This window comes from Rhineura floridana, chromosome 6 (genome assembly GCF_030035675.1).
Source record: "Rhineura floridana isolate rRhiFlo1 chromosome 6, rRhiFlo1.hap2, whole genome shotgun sequence".
Lineage (NCBI taxonomy): Eukaryota > Metazoa > Chordata > Lepidosauria > Squamata > Rhineuridae > Rhineura > Rhineura floridana.
The window spans coordinates 154,051,304-154,064,947 of record NC_084485.1 but is presented as its reverse complement, the minus strand read 5'-3'; the positions used below and the strand labels follow the sequence as shown (position 1 = coordinate 154,064,947).

General features: G+C 42.8%; 1 long non-coding RNA gene across 3 annotated transcripts in view; it reads right to left on the bottom strand.

Annotated features, from left to right (window-relative positions):
- The window catches only part of LOC133388057 (uncharacterized), a 38,052-nt gene extending 25,025 nt beyond the window's left edge, over positions 1-13,027 (bottom strand). For 2 of the 3 annotated variants that reach the window (XR_009763641.1, XR_009763643.1), the window contains exons 1-3: positions 12,944-13,027; positions 4,473-4,604; positions 2,400-2,579 (exon numbers count right to left, since the gene is read on the bottom strand). This is a non-coding gene — a long non-coding RNA (uncharacterized LOC133388057). Of the gene's footprint in view, positions 1-2,399; positions 2,580-4,472; positions 4,605-11,329; positions 11,435-12,682; positions 12,829-12,943 lie in introns of those variants that run through there. The other variant, XR_009763642.1, reaches the window with a different exon arrangement.
- Positions 13,028-13,644: the final 617 nt, after the last annotated feature.

The window sequence follows — 13,644 nt, the reverse complement described above, 5'->3', positions numbered from 1 at the left end:
ACTGGGGAGCCATAACTTCTCTCTGCTACTCACTAATTAATAGCTTATCTCTGTTTTTGTTGCAAAAAGCTGTCCTGGATTTGCATTCTAAAGATATACACAGAAGAGGGATTTCTATTCCAGATTTTTATTTTGAAGAATATTATATTGTCTGAGACTACTCTCTTTTTGGTCTATTTTATTTTGACGAATCTGTTTTCTGACGACCGCCATTAATTGTTTCAATCCTGGGAACTGCATTTTGTTTACTTAAACATGGAGAGATAAGGCTGTCTGCTCTGTTTATACTGTGATGTCACCAAGTTTGGAGTATTAACCCAATTGTTGCTGAAATAAGAAGTGGTTTTCCTATATTTTTCTTTTAAAATGGCAATTAAGAAAGTGGCTGAGAAGCTGGAAATAACTATGTTTCAGAAAATAATGGATGAGATTGAGATAACGAAACAAAACCTGCGACAGGGTTGTAAGGAGCTGAAAATTGAATTGAGTAAAATGAAGCAGGAGATTAAAGATATAGGGGTCCCTGTGAGAGAGGTGACCCTGGAAGGGGTCCCTGTGAGAGAGGAGACCCCGGAGATTGGAACAAACGTGGAACAGGAAAAAGATTTGGAGTCTATGGACTTTAGAAACAAAATTTATTGTTTGGAGACACAGGAGATTAAAGACATAGGGGTCCTTGTGAGAGAGGAGACCCTGGAGACTGGAACAGGGGTCCCTGTGAGAGAGGAGACCCTGGAGACTGGAACAGGGGTCCCTGTGAGAGAGGAGATCCCGGAGATTGGAACAAACGTGGAACAGGAACAAGATTTGGAGTCTATGGACTTTAGAAATAAAATCTATTGTTTGGAACTCAATGTTATCTCTGAAGAAATTAATGAAGATTCTAGAGATAAAGTTATCAATGGCATGGATAATCTTCTGGACTGGAATGATGTGATGGAGCCCAATATAGAGAAAATCTATGGAATTAACTGCAGCCATGTGACAATGGAAAAACTTTCAAGAGATGACCCAGTGTATTTTGAAAAAAAGAACAGAGATATGATTTTACAGCAGTATTTCAGCAACCTATTCAGAATGGATGGCAAGAAAATATTTGGGATAGAGGTAATTCCCATCAGACTCTTACTATATGACTATGGCTTTGACAGCAAGATTATTATGGAATACTGATAATGGAAGATTGGATACTGAAATTACTGGACTTAACAAGACTACTGAAGATGGAAGATGGAAAATGGAACTAATAGGGATAATAGAACAATGGCTACTGAAATTACTGAACCTAACAGATTCTGATGTGATGGATTAATTGAAATGTTTATTTTGACTATGGTTATGACAACAAGATTATCATAATTAGTAATGAGATGGATTAATCGATATGCTTATCTGGAAAAAAAAAATTGATAGATATATTTCTTAAAGAATTGAAACCTCTCTTTGACTTTTTGTGGAAAGAATAAAGTAATGTTTATGAGATTTGATGATTAAGTAAGATAACTATTGGAGGAAAGTGATTTTATAATATGACTTAAGAGACAGGATTGTTATATATTATAGACTTATAACTGATTTGATCTTTGACAAATGGGAAGTCAATATTTTACTCTTTATTTTTTATTTTTGTTTTTTTTTTCTTTTTTTCTTTTTGTTTAACTATTTTTGATTTTGTTTTTTGTCTTTGAATGTTTTATGATTTTGTCTTGTATGTTTTATGAAAACCTGAATAAAAATTATGGAAAAAAAAAAAATGAAAGAATTCCAATACCCACAGGATCTCTCCTGGCCACATCCCTTTCTGTATGCAGACTGACCACTCAATAAGCCATTAACTCACAGGTTAATTTGGCTAAACTATTAACTTATGCAAAGAAACTGGTTTGACCAGTGGAGCAGGTTTCTTCCTTTGCAAATCCCAAATCAGAGGCTAGCAAGAGGATTCATAGAAATCATCCATCTCACCCCTATTAACACTATTGTATGTTTTACATCTGTTGTAAGTTGCCTAGAGACTACTGGGTATGAGGTGAATAACAAATGTTGTTGTTGTTGTTATTATTAATAATAATAATAATGATGATGATGATGATGATAAGGACAACAATGACGACAACAACAACAATAATGCACCAGACTATCCATTATGTTTCCAGCATGCCTTCCTATAGCCTACGTTTGGTCTACTCTGCCTCAAAGATACAAGTCTGTATTTAGGCTTGGGCTCCTGACCTGACCCTTAAAAACTTTTTTAAATGTGCTCAGTCAAATGATCAATGAAAAAGGTGCTGATTAATGCCGCCCTGGGCTCCTGCTGGGAGGAAGGACGGGATATAAATCAAATAAATAAATAAATAAATGCTTTGATTGTATGACAATAAAAAAATAATAAAAGATACCTTGAAAAGTAGCTGTTTGTTCATACAGAAACTTGGATAAATGCAAAACAGGTTGTTTCACTGTGTGGCATCAAGATTCCAATGACATCATCCAAAGCATCACCCAAGTCATGAGCTAAATGACAGATGCTCCTTTTAAAAGAGATGCCTTCTTTTCCAGGGCATTTGCTTTACTTTTGTCTGTAATAAAAAGAATAATTAATGGCCTCCAATTTGGACACCAGGCATGCCATAGAATTCGCACTGAGCTGACGGTACCTCAGGCATGCATTAATCATTAGAAATTCCTTGAGAGTGCAAGAAAAAGTTGGTATCCCAAAGGCACCAATTATGTCTGTTTAATATTGATAGCTGTATATATAAAATACAGAACTTCTCTCCATTGCTCAGTAGCTGGTTCCATTTTCCAGAATAATTTCTTTACAAACTGGCCCTTCAAGACTGTCTTCTGTGAACTTTTGTGAATTTGTGCAACCAAAGAAGTGGATGGAGTACAAAAGTCTAAACCAGAATTAAAATAAAAGCTGGGCAGCCACCACCCTTTAAAACTGCACCAGTCAATTCTGTGGACTCATTATGGCCCCAATCCAGTAAAATATTTTGTTTGTTTGTTTAACAAACTTTATATACCATTTAATTGTGAAAAACCTCTAAGCGGTTAACAGAAAATATTCTACCTATTTATGTTATGTTATGTAATAAATAAATAAATAAATGTTCTACCTTTTAAAAAAATAAACACTACCACTTCTTTGTTGAGCATATTTTTATCCCACCTCTTCACTGAGGGTTCATGTGGTGGCTCATAAGATAAAAGGGGGGAACCCTCAGTTATCCATTAAAAGCACAATAAATATAGCAATGAACACCAAAGGCCAGCTAAAAACCAATAAGCAGCAACATCAAGACTGAGGGAAGGTGTTACAGGTGAGTCACGACTGAGAAGGCCCTGTTCCCCAGAGCTTGGAAAAGTTACTTTTTTGAACTACAACTCCCATCAGCCCCAGCCAGCACTGGCTGGGGCTGATGGGAGTTGTAGTTCAAAAAAAGTAACTTTTCCAAGCTCTGCTCATTACCACTATGAAAGGAAAACTCTTCAGACATTTGAGGTGCTACAAAGGACAGAGTTTATTGATAGATACATAAACCAATGGACCATTGGGAGAGGGGTCACCAACAACCATCTCTGCCCAGAATATGCCAAGCAGTGCTTTATAAAAGGATTACACGTGATGCAGATGTTACAACACAAAGCACATCTTATATCCATATATAGCAATATCTTACACCCTTTTGGGTGGTCACCTTCCACATTGTCACCCTGCCCCTCCATGTGCTAGGTTGGCACCCTCCTTTATCTCCAAATTGGGCAGTTCTGATTTTTAATCATATCACCCTAAACCCTCCCTCACAAGGGTTGTTTACAACTTTTAAACTGACACTTTCTCTGTGAAATCTTTCTCTTGACCACACTTCCCTTTTTCCTCTCACTAGTTCAATTCCAAGCCACTTCTGCTTTTATGCTGTGCCTATGCTGCATCTTTATATGCCAGCTCTCTGGATTAATAGGAAAGGCATAAACAAAAAGGCTTTCAAGCCTGATGAGTTATAAATCATTCCACAACCCCCCTTTTGAAACTAAGTTTCAACCGAGGATTTAGAACTCATCAGAAGGGGATACGTTTCTCGGGCCATTTGGGGTTTCTTAACCTTTCCCACATAAAGGTGTAACTTATCTTTATTTGTATTTTATTTGTATCAGATCTTACTATTTCTAATGTTACCACCTTTTTCCTGCTTATCATGCAACTTACTCATATTCCTCCTAAGCAGCATATTTAGATACAGTGAAGAAACCAAAAAGCAAAGCATCTCATAAGCAGTGGTGAAATTGTTGACCTTCACATTTGTATTGATACTTATAGAATCCCCATGAAAGTAGTTTTTATCAGATTAATGCCAAATTAATTAACATAGGGAATACCTGTAACTACAGAGCACACCCAGATTCTTAGTGAGAGCTTCAGGTTATATACCTTCGCCCATTCAGATCATCAGGTCACTAATCCTTACCCAGACCAGAGTCCAAATCTTCGCAGTCTTGGAACATTCCCTCTCCCAGGCTACCCTCTGCTTCACATGACTGGAAACCAGAAGGATTGTTAGGCCCTCAAGGGAAAGGCCTTTCACTGCTCCTGAATTTTCCTGGTGATTCAAAGAATAAAAAATAATAAAATTTTATTTTTGAGTCGCCTATCTGGCCGAATTAACGGCCACTCTAGGCGACGTACACCAACAGAATAAAATTCACTATAAAACCATTACAAAACACACTCAATAACAAATTGAGACACAAATTTGAGACCCTGAGGGACTTTCTTACCCTCAGGGACTGGTCAGCATTCGGCATACAACCAGCTTTGCGTTTTAGGGTTTTATTCTGGCCCTTCTTTCTTTGTTGGTGAGGATAAATCATTGTCCAAATGTAGAGCTCCTGCGTTCCTATGCACAGGTCATGTGTGTCTTTGTCCTTGACCTCACGGATTGGCTTTGTTGTCAAGCAGCCAAAAGTTGCAATCAAAGATGAGGACAAGCTGCTCTGCAGACAAGTTTCTGTAGCTTGCTGCACAGACCCCCTCAGATGAAGAATAGATGGAAACCCTGCAACTGCTGGAAGGGATGGGCAATCGACAGCTCTTACCTCAGATTTGCATCTCGGCATGGATGGCTTGTCTTGACAAAGCAAAATGGATGTACAAAGCAAAGGCAAACGAAGAAGGAAAACCTTGGCCTTTACATGAGAAATTGCAGGTTGCAACTTGCTGGTTACTGCAACTTGCTGGTCTAATGAAACAGGTTGAATGTCCTTGATGAAACAATCTCTCTCCCCCCCTTTGGTAACTTCACAGGAGAAGGGAAGCAACATTAGTTAAGACATTTTCTTACAAGGGTGGCCCAAATAGAGTCAAAAACCTTTATCTAGTGTGCAGGGATTTTCATACTTATGAATGGGTGGTTAACAACTTATCTGTCTTTCCAATGTCTGCCAGCTCATTTACGTTATCTAAGCATTTCCCAAGGCTCAAAGCAATAGCAAACTTGAAGTATCTCACCACCATCCCAATTAATGGTATTAAGGTGTGGCAAGCACAAGTTCAGAAGCATAAGGATGTAGCACAATTGTTAAGCTTTGTGCCATACAAGGCTATTTCACATAAAGAGTAATAACTGCCCAGGTTTTAGTGGTGTAATGTGACTCTGGGTGAATTTGAATGCAAACCAGTATCTAGCTATTTTGTTCTGCCATACCATACATGAGGCAGATCATGACTATCCATTATTGCCTTTCTTTTGTATAAGGCCTAATTCTTTAATTTTAGCCAAATTCTCTTTGTCAGCCACTGGCCACTGAGCAAACCATCAAAACCAGGATGTTAAAAGAAAAATTGTTGCTGCTATCTCTGCAGCTGCATCAGCCCCATCTTAACCCCCTGTATGCCAGCTCACAGCCCACAACTGCCACTCTTATTTAATGGTTAAACATGTGAAGAAACACCAAAAGAGGGTCAAACTGTTCATGCTGTTCTGAGCCCTGATAATGTGAGTGTGGATGTGAGAGCAGGGAGCCCTTCAGATACCAAGATGCCAAGTCCTTTATGGAGCTTTAAAGGTTAAAACTAGCACTCTGAATAACACCTGGAAACAAACTGGCAGCTGATCAAGAGGCAAGATATGTTCCCTATTATTTGTTCTAGTTAGCATCCTAACTGCTGTGTTTTGTATTAATTGCCATTTCTAAGCAAGCAGTCTTCAAAGGCCGCCCTACATAGAGTGAGCTCCTGCTGGGAAGAAGGGTGCGATATAAATTAAATAATAAATAAATAAAATGCATTGCAGTAATCAACCTAGATGTTATCAGGGCACGTATAACATCTCATTTTGCCAGGGCAACCAAAATGATCAAGGGGATGGAGCAACTGTCCTATGAGGAAAGGTTGCAGCATTTGGGGCTTTTTAGGCTGTGAGCACACTAGTCACCTACAGCAAAGAGTTTCCAGTGGTCGCCCCTGGAGAGGGAATAGGTTGATCTGCTGATCAGTTACAAAATCTCTTTGAAATGATTTTTTAAAAAGGCATTCAAGCTGACCCCATCAGGTTTTACAGTAGAAAGGAGCAGGGTTTGACTAGCATCATGTGCTCCCTTTTTCAGAAAAGAGAGGTGGAGACGCACTGGAACAGGCAGTACAGTAAGTGTGTCTCTACCCTTAGTTTAGAGAAAAGGTGAGTAAGAGGCAGTATGATAGAAGTGTATAAAATTATTCATGGCATGGAGGAAGTGGACAGATAAAAGTTTTTCTCCCTCGTAGTGTTCTCCAGTGAAGCTGAATGTGTTAGAGTAAACAAATATTGGCATGGTCACTTTAAGGGATATTTGGGAAATATCCCATGTACCTGTTTACCATGATGTAACTTCCTAATGGGTGGGGTTTAGTTACCTGACTTCCACCTCCTTTGTCCTGGGGGATTTTTGAATATTCTCCATTGCTGATCTATCCACCAATGAGAGAGGCTGCATGGCACAGATGCTCTCTCTGAGAGCATCAATACCAAAGACTAAGATGGATTGAGACTATTTTTCTTTCATCCAAGCTAGAACCTATGTTTCTGAACATATGAAGAATTTGTGAGTAAATGTTCTTTATCTTTTACCTAAGAAGATTGTGTCTGTTGTTATTTATATTGAGAAAGGTGGGCCTGGTTTACATTCTCATTCTGCTGCTTGTATTTTTACAACTCTGCTAAGAAATAGGACCAACCAAATTAGTTCCTATTTCTCTGTGTGTATTGTTATAATACCGAACAGAATGTTGGAAGATTCAGGATAGACCAAAGAAAGTACTTTCTCATGTTGTACATGGTTAAACTGTGGAATTTGCTCCCACAGGAGGCAGTGATGGCCACCAGCTTGGATGCCTTTAAATAGGATTAGACAAATTCATGGCGAATAGGGCTGGATACTGGTCATGATGGCCGTGCTCTTGCTCCATGTTCAGAGGCAGTATGCTTCTAAATACTAGGTGCTGGAAACTGCAGGATAGGAGATCGCTCTTGTCCTGCTTGTGGGCTTCCCATAGGCATCTTAGTTGGCCACTGTGAGAACAGGATGCTGGACTAGACGGGCTACTGGCCTGATCCAGCAGGCTCTTCTTATGTTGATGAATCAGTTGGTGACACAGTTGGTGAATCAGCCAAAGCTGATAGAAATGGCTATGACCTATGGAGGACATCCGAGCATCAATTCACAAGACCAGATCTAATTGCACCCCCAAGCTATGAATTTTCTCCTATATGGCCTGTACATATAATCATTGCATTCATAAATTTTCAACAATAAATTGAATATTGTGTTTCACAGCTCCTTTCATTCTGGCCATCATTCAACTTTTTCTCTTTGATTTTTATTAGAATTCTTAATTCATTGTCAGTTTCATGATGCATATGTATTCACCAGTCATCCAACAAAAAACATTTGCTCTTTCCTAACTTCGAACATGACTATCCTTTTCTTCTGACTTTGCACACTTTAGGAAAATGGTAACATCTATAGAAATAGTGGTGTTTGTGTACAAATAATATTAATCCCAACCTGGAAATACAAAAAAAAAAAAAAAAAAACCCCAACCCAGCAACCACAAAAACCCACTCCAGTAACTGTGGCAGGAAACAGTACATGTGCATCCCTCCGCTCATCCCAAAGAGGCTCAACCCCCGCCCCCAGCATGCACAAAGAACTGATGTTTTGCATTTGCTCCAAGCAAACATTTGCAAAACACAAATGCTCATAGCACTTGCTGCTGTCTTTGAGTCTTGCCACCTCCTCCTTCTCTTGCCTCAGGAGAGTTTGGGGGACCCTTGGGGGTACAGAGAAAGGGGCAGGCTGAAGCAGTGAAGGTGGGGACAGTTAACACTGTACTTCTCACCCAGAACCAATGTTGTCCCAGCAGTTGCATACAGATGTTAGGGAGGACAACTACCAAGCTACAGATATACTTTCTGAGTTCAAATGGTTAAAGAAAAACTGGAGCCATTGTATGGTGATTCCTGGGACTCCTGGAGCAAGATTTAATGTGGCTGGTGGTATCAAAAGTCCAGAATAATGAGTAGAGTTGCTCTCAACCTGTAAATGGAAATCATATTCCACTAGTACAGCTAGGTATGGATAAACAGATCTGATCCACACAGTAATCAGAGAACCCTGGTTCAGGCCATTTTGCTCCAGCATGCAAAGTGAACGGATTCCTCAAGCATTTCTATATAGGAGCCTCAGCCCCCAGACCACGCCTTATAGGAACAGATCAAGAGACCAGCAGCAGCTAGGAGTTGCAGAGTAACCATCCATTTCATCCACAAATGGATATGCATTCCATTCAGAGAAATCCCAAACCTAAGTAGGTCCCTTTGCAGAAACGTAGGGTTTGCCTGAAGTGAAGCGGATGTCCTTCAAATCCAACTTCACCAAATCAAGCTCTTCCGTAAGGTTTGGGATCAATCTGGTGATTCAGAGGACTACAGAGGGACAGACAGTATGCCTGGGAAAATTGACACATTTCCCACCTTGCGCTCCATGCACGGAAAATACCAGGCAGGGGGGAGGGAGTGGAGCTGGTGCAGCTTGGTGACTGACAGCTCTAGTTCTGGGCTAACTGAATAGACCAGGCCAATGTGATTTCTTTCTCTGGGATCTTAATGATTTCTATAATTCCTCCCAGGAACTCTCCTTTTTACTTACAGTCATTGCTTTTGGGAGGGATGTTGAAGAAACTTACCATTTGCTGTCAGCTGAGCATAAAACAAAAACAAAGCCTCAAACAGTTTTATTCATCATTCTTTCATCATTTCTTAACCTCTGCACCTATCCATTTGAGGTTTTGCGGCTTACTTACTATGGGGCATTTCTATAATGTATGCCATTATCAAGCAAATTCCCCAGAAAACCACAGGGGGAGTAAGCAGATCCCTCCCCCCCTCCAAACTGTAAAGACTCCCCTTGCATGACACCTCTTGCATCTACCCCTCTGAAATTTGGTGGGTTTCCTCCCCACGAAGGGACAACTATGTGTATAAATTTCATCCAATCCTGCCCCCCAAATTAAGTTACAAGCAGTTCCCTTTTAAAAAAAAACTCTCAAGATTTAGAGGCAGCTTCATCCACTCAAAAGGGCTAGTATGCCTATAAATTTCATCCAGTGCATGCTCAGTAGCCATGAAATGCTGATTGACCATTGCAAGGAGGAAGAGGGGGAATAGAACACAGGGATGAAAGGAAATGGAATGGAGTATCCTGGAAGCAGACATAGCTGGCTGGCGTAAACTGTAAACAGGAGCACTTAACACTGCAACACTTTGTTGCAACTCCCACATACTAATATAAATCACAGAATCATAGAATAGTAGAGTTGGAAGGGGCCTACAAGGCCATCGAGTCCAACCCCCTGCTCAATGCAGGAATCCAAATCAAAGCATTCCCGACAGATGGCTGTCCAGCTGCCTCTTGAATGCCTCCAGTGTAAGAGAGCCCACTACTTCTCTAGGTAATTGGTTCCATTGCCGTATGGCTCTAACAGTTAGGAAGTTTTTCCTGATGTTCAGTCGAAATCTGGCTTCCTGCAACTTGAGCCCATTATTGTGTCCTGCACTCTGAGACAATTGAGAACAGATCTCGACCCTCCTCTGTGTGGGTACTTGAAGAGTGCTATCATATCTCCCTTCAGTCTTCTCTTCTCCAGGCTAAACATGCCCAGTTCTTTCAGTCTCTCCTCATAGGGCTTTGTCTATCAGTCTCAAGCTCCAATCCTGCCCTTTCCACTTCATGTTTTCCAGGAGGGTCATAGGCCCTTTTTTGGGGAGAAGACTGAGCCAAAGTAGGAATTGCGCACTTCTGTCTTTTCTTTGTCATCTGTTATCATTTTGCCATCCTCATTGAGTAGCTGTGCCACCATTTCTTTTCTCTGTTTTTTACTATGGACATACCTGAAGAAAGCTTTTTGTTGCTTTTAGCATCTCTCACTAACCTCAGCTCATTCTCAGCTTTAGCCTTCCTGACACCATCCCTGCAATTCCATGCTACCTGTCTATACTCTTCCTTTGTGGCCTGGCCTTTGTTCCACTTCCTGTATGTGTCCTTTTTTGTTTTCAGGTCATCTCTAAGCTTTTTGTGAAGCCACATTGGCTTCTTCTGCTGTTTCCCCCCTTTCCTTGTTAGAATTGCTTGCCATTGCACTATTAGAATTTCCTTTTTTAGAAACTCCCACCCATCTTGGACTCCTTTTCTCATTAGGGTTGCTCGCCATGAGCAAGGAAGGAGGGCAGAAGTGGCAAGGTATATACTTTCAGGTATCTTGAAAGTGATCCCCATAATGACATGAACCCAGAGCCAATGACTTGGGCACAGATCCATCCAAAGCATCCAAGGTGCAACCAATGTTAATGTAAGTTAAAAGCTAACTCACAACCAAGCCTGACTTTGAACATCAGATGTATGTTAGTTCGCAAGCTTGTCTCAAGGCCTATGAAAAGAAGCAAGAGCTGGAAACTGCTTTCTTTTTCCGTGGAAGTGGAGGTAACACAGCATTCAAGTTATATAAGCTGAAATAATTTTGAGAAAGAAATACTCATCAAAACTGAGGATGTTTTAGTTCAAAGCTTCTGCAAGGTTGTGAAGTTCACAATGCTGACCACTGCTGGGCAGAAAAATGGGTGTCACAGAGGATGTTTTAAGACAACTTAGGGAAAAAATGAAGATGCGTACCCCAATACTTACAATATTATTTCTTCTCCCACACTCTGATGGGAGGAAGTGCAAACATGTAAAACTGAGGCTCTAACTAGTAAAGATATCTCAAGATTCGTTAAGACCATTTGTGTTTTACCTGCTGCTCCCTCAGATGAGGTGTTGCTTTTATTTCCTTAAGGGCCTTTCCAGACAATCCATTTTGAGCTGCCAATTTGTTATGCAGTGGCTAGACACTTTGCTTCTGTTGTGTTGGAAAAGGAGAGAGGTGGAGTCCAGCAATTGCCCCTTTAATGCCCAACTGAGGCCTACATAGGGGCCAGAATCTATTTAGTAGTATGTATATGCTTTTAAGTGCAGTTGTGCTGTTGCCATTAGAATCCTTTTAGGCTTCATCCTTTAAGGAGTTAATTCTGTATGGGAATGCATGATGACATAAGCTGTCCTAGGAGCACTAGTGCAGTGGCAAATTCAGAAGTGCAGGGTCCCTTCATGAGAGCCACGGCCATGCTCCGTCAAAGCCACCTTCCCTTCTAAGATTACACAATAATCTCACTCACAGCCCTTCCTGCTCCCTACCCCCTTTTCTCTCCCTCCCTCACCGGTCCCTCACCCCTTCTCCCCTGATCCCTCCATTTTCCAACTCCTCCTCCCCATGCCATTTTTCTGTCTCTAACCTCTCCTACTACCCCGACCCTTCTGCTACTAGTTCCCCCATCTCTCTCTTGCCTCACCTCCACCCCTTCCCCCCTCCTCTCCCACCCACCTCTGTAGGAATTCGATGGAAATTATGAAATGTTTGGTTTTCTTTTTTTAGAATAATGAGTGGAATGCTTTTTAAGGGCCAGTTTTAAAATATTGTCTTAAACCGGTTTCTACGAAGGTAAAAAACCCTCCACATTATCAGAGGATCCTGGAACACTGCAGGCATGGGGGGCTCACATCCTCTTCTGTGCAAGTGAGGCCCTGGCTTGTGGTCCCATTGCTGCCCCATGGGGCTACTGGGGGGGTGCCTGGAATCTCCTGCTGCGAGAGAATGCTGACAGTGGAGACTCAGTCCATGTCCAATCATCTTTTAAATCTTTCCTTTGTTGTAGTGTTGGTGGTTTCTCTTTTGAATGCTCCCCCCCCGCCTCCCCCCCTACATTCGTCAGGCTCCTGGTGTGGAGAGGGAAGAACCACAAGGGGAGGGGAGCAAAGAGGGCGGGCGGAGTACGCAGCGGCACGTCAGCTACAGGCCCCAGGATGGGGGATGCCTCTGCCCCCGGCCCCACTTTGGGCTCTTCCCTCCCTCTTCTACCTCCACAATTCGACCCCCCCGGACGCCCCGTGATGGGCTTGCCAGCCGTGGGCGAAGGGCACGTCGCCTCCCCCAGCCCCCCTTCCACCGGGAGCAGAGAGCCTCGGAGGTGCCCCAGTCTGCACGGGGGGTCATCGCGCCCGCTTCCCTGCCTGCCCGCCCCTCCTTGGCGAGGGCTGCCGCTGCTCTTACCGGGTCCCTGGGCGAGAGGGAGGCGCTGGGGATGGGCGACGGGTCTGAGGGGGGAAGGGGGGTGGGGAGGAGAGAGGCTTGCATTTGCACGCCTCGGGAGGAGAAAGAGGCGCGGGCGGTAGCAGCACTGCTGCCTGGCAGGACGCGTCGCCTCCCTGAGTGACAGGAGACCAAGGGGGAGGGCGCTTGCTCGTGCCGCGCCAGGCAGCGGCAGTGACCGCGGGGCGTCAGCAAAGGCCTCTCCTTACTACCCTTCCTCACCTGCCTTCGAGGCCTGCCGCCTGCTGGGCCAGCGCGACCGAGAGCAGTGGCAGCCGTCGCCAGACACTTCCTCCGCAGCTGGAATGGCCAAGCCAGGCTGAAGGGAGGGGACCTGCGGCGCCCCACCTCCAAAAGGACTAATGGGGGGTGATCTGCTGTGATGCGGCACCAATACGCTATTACACTGCATCTCAAGGGAGAGAGGGGGGACATCTGGGGGAATGGGCCCTTTAGAGTTGCCAAGCATCTTATGTGCATGAGATAGATCGGTTGCCAAGCATCCTGCGAACACGAACCCAGCACAGGAGCATCTGGTTATCTTTATTGGCTAGCTGCCCCCCCCTTTGAATTGGAGTTAGCCTACGGTCTTTGCAAGATATCAAGGCCATGAGAACTGAATGTGAATGATTAAGCTTCAGTAGTACAGAAAAACTATGTATGTAAGGTTGATCGTGACCCCCTGCTCAGGGAGATCACACCACATAGCTGGAGAAGGGAAGGACTGCTGGAATGCAGGAGGAGGGTGCGGCTTGACTGTTTGGAGAGGGGATTCTCCAGCAACTGATTATCTGCTTTCTGATTATTCTCCAGCGGTAAGATTATCCGCTTTTGCTTTATTCATTTTGTCCTCGTCCTATGACTAAGTTGTTAAAGAGCACATTTAGTGTTTTCTTTCATTGCCTACCTAAGTCCTATTAAAG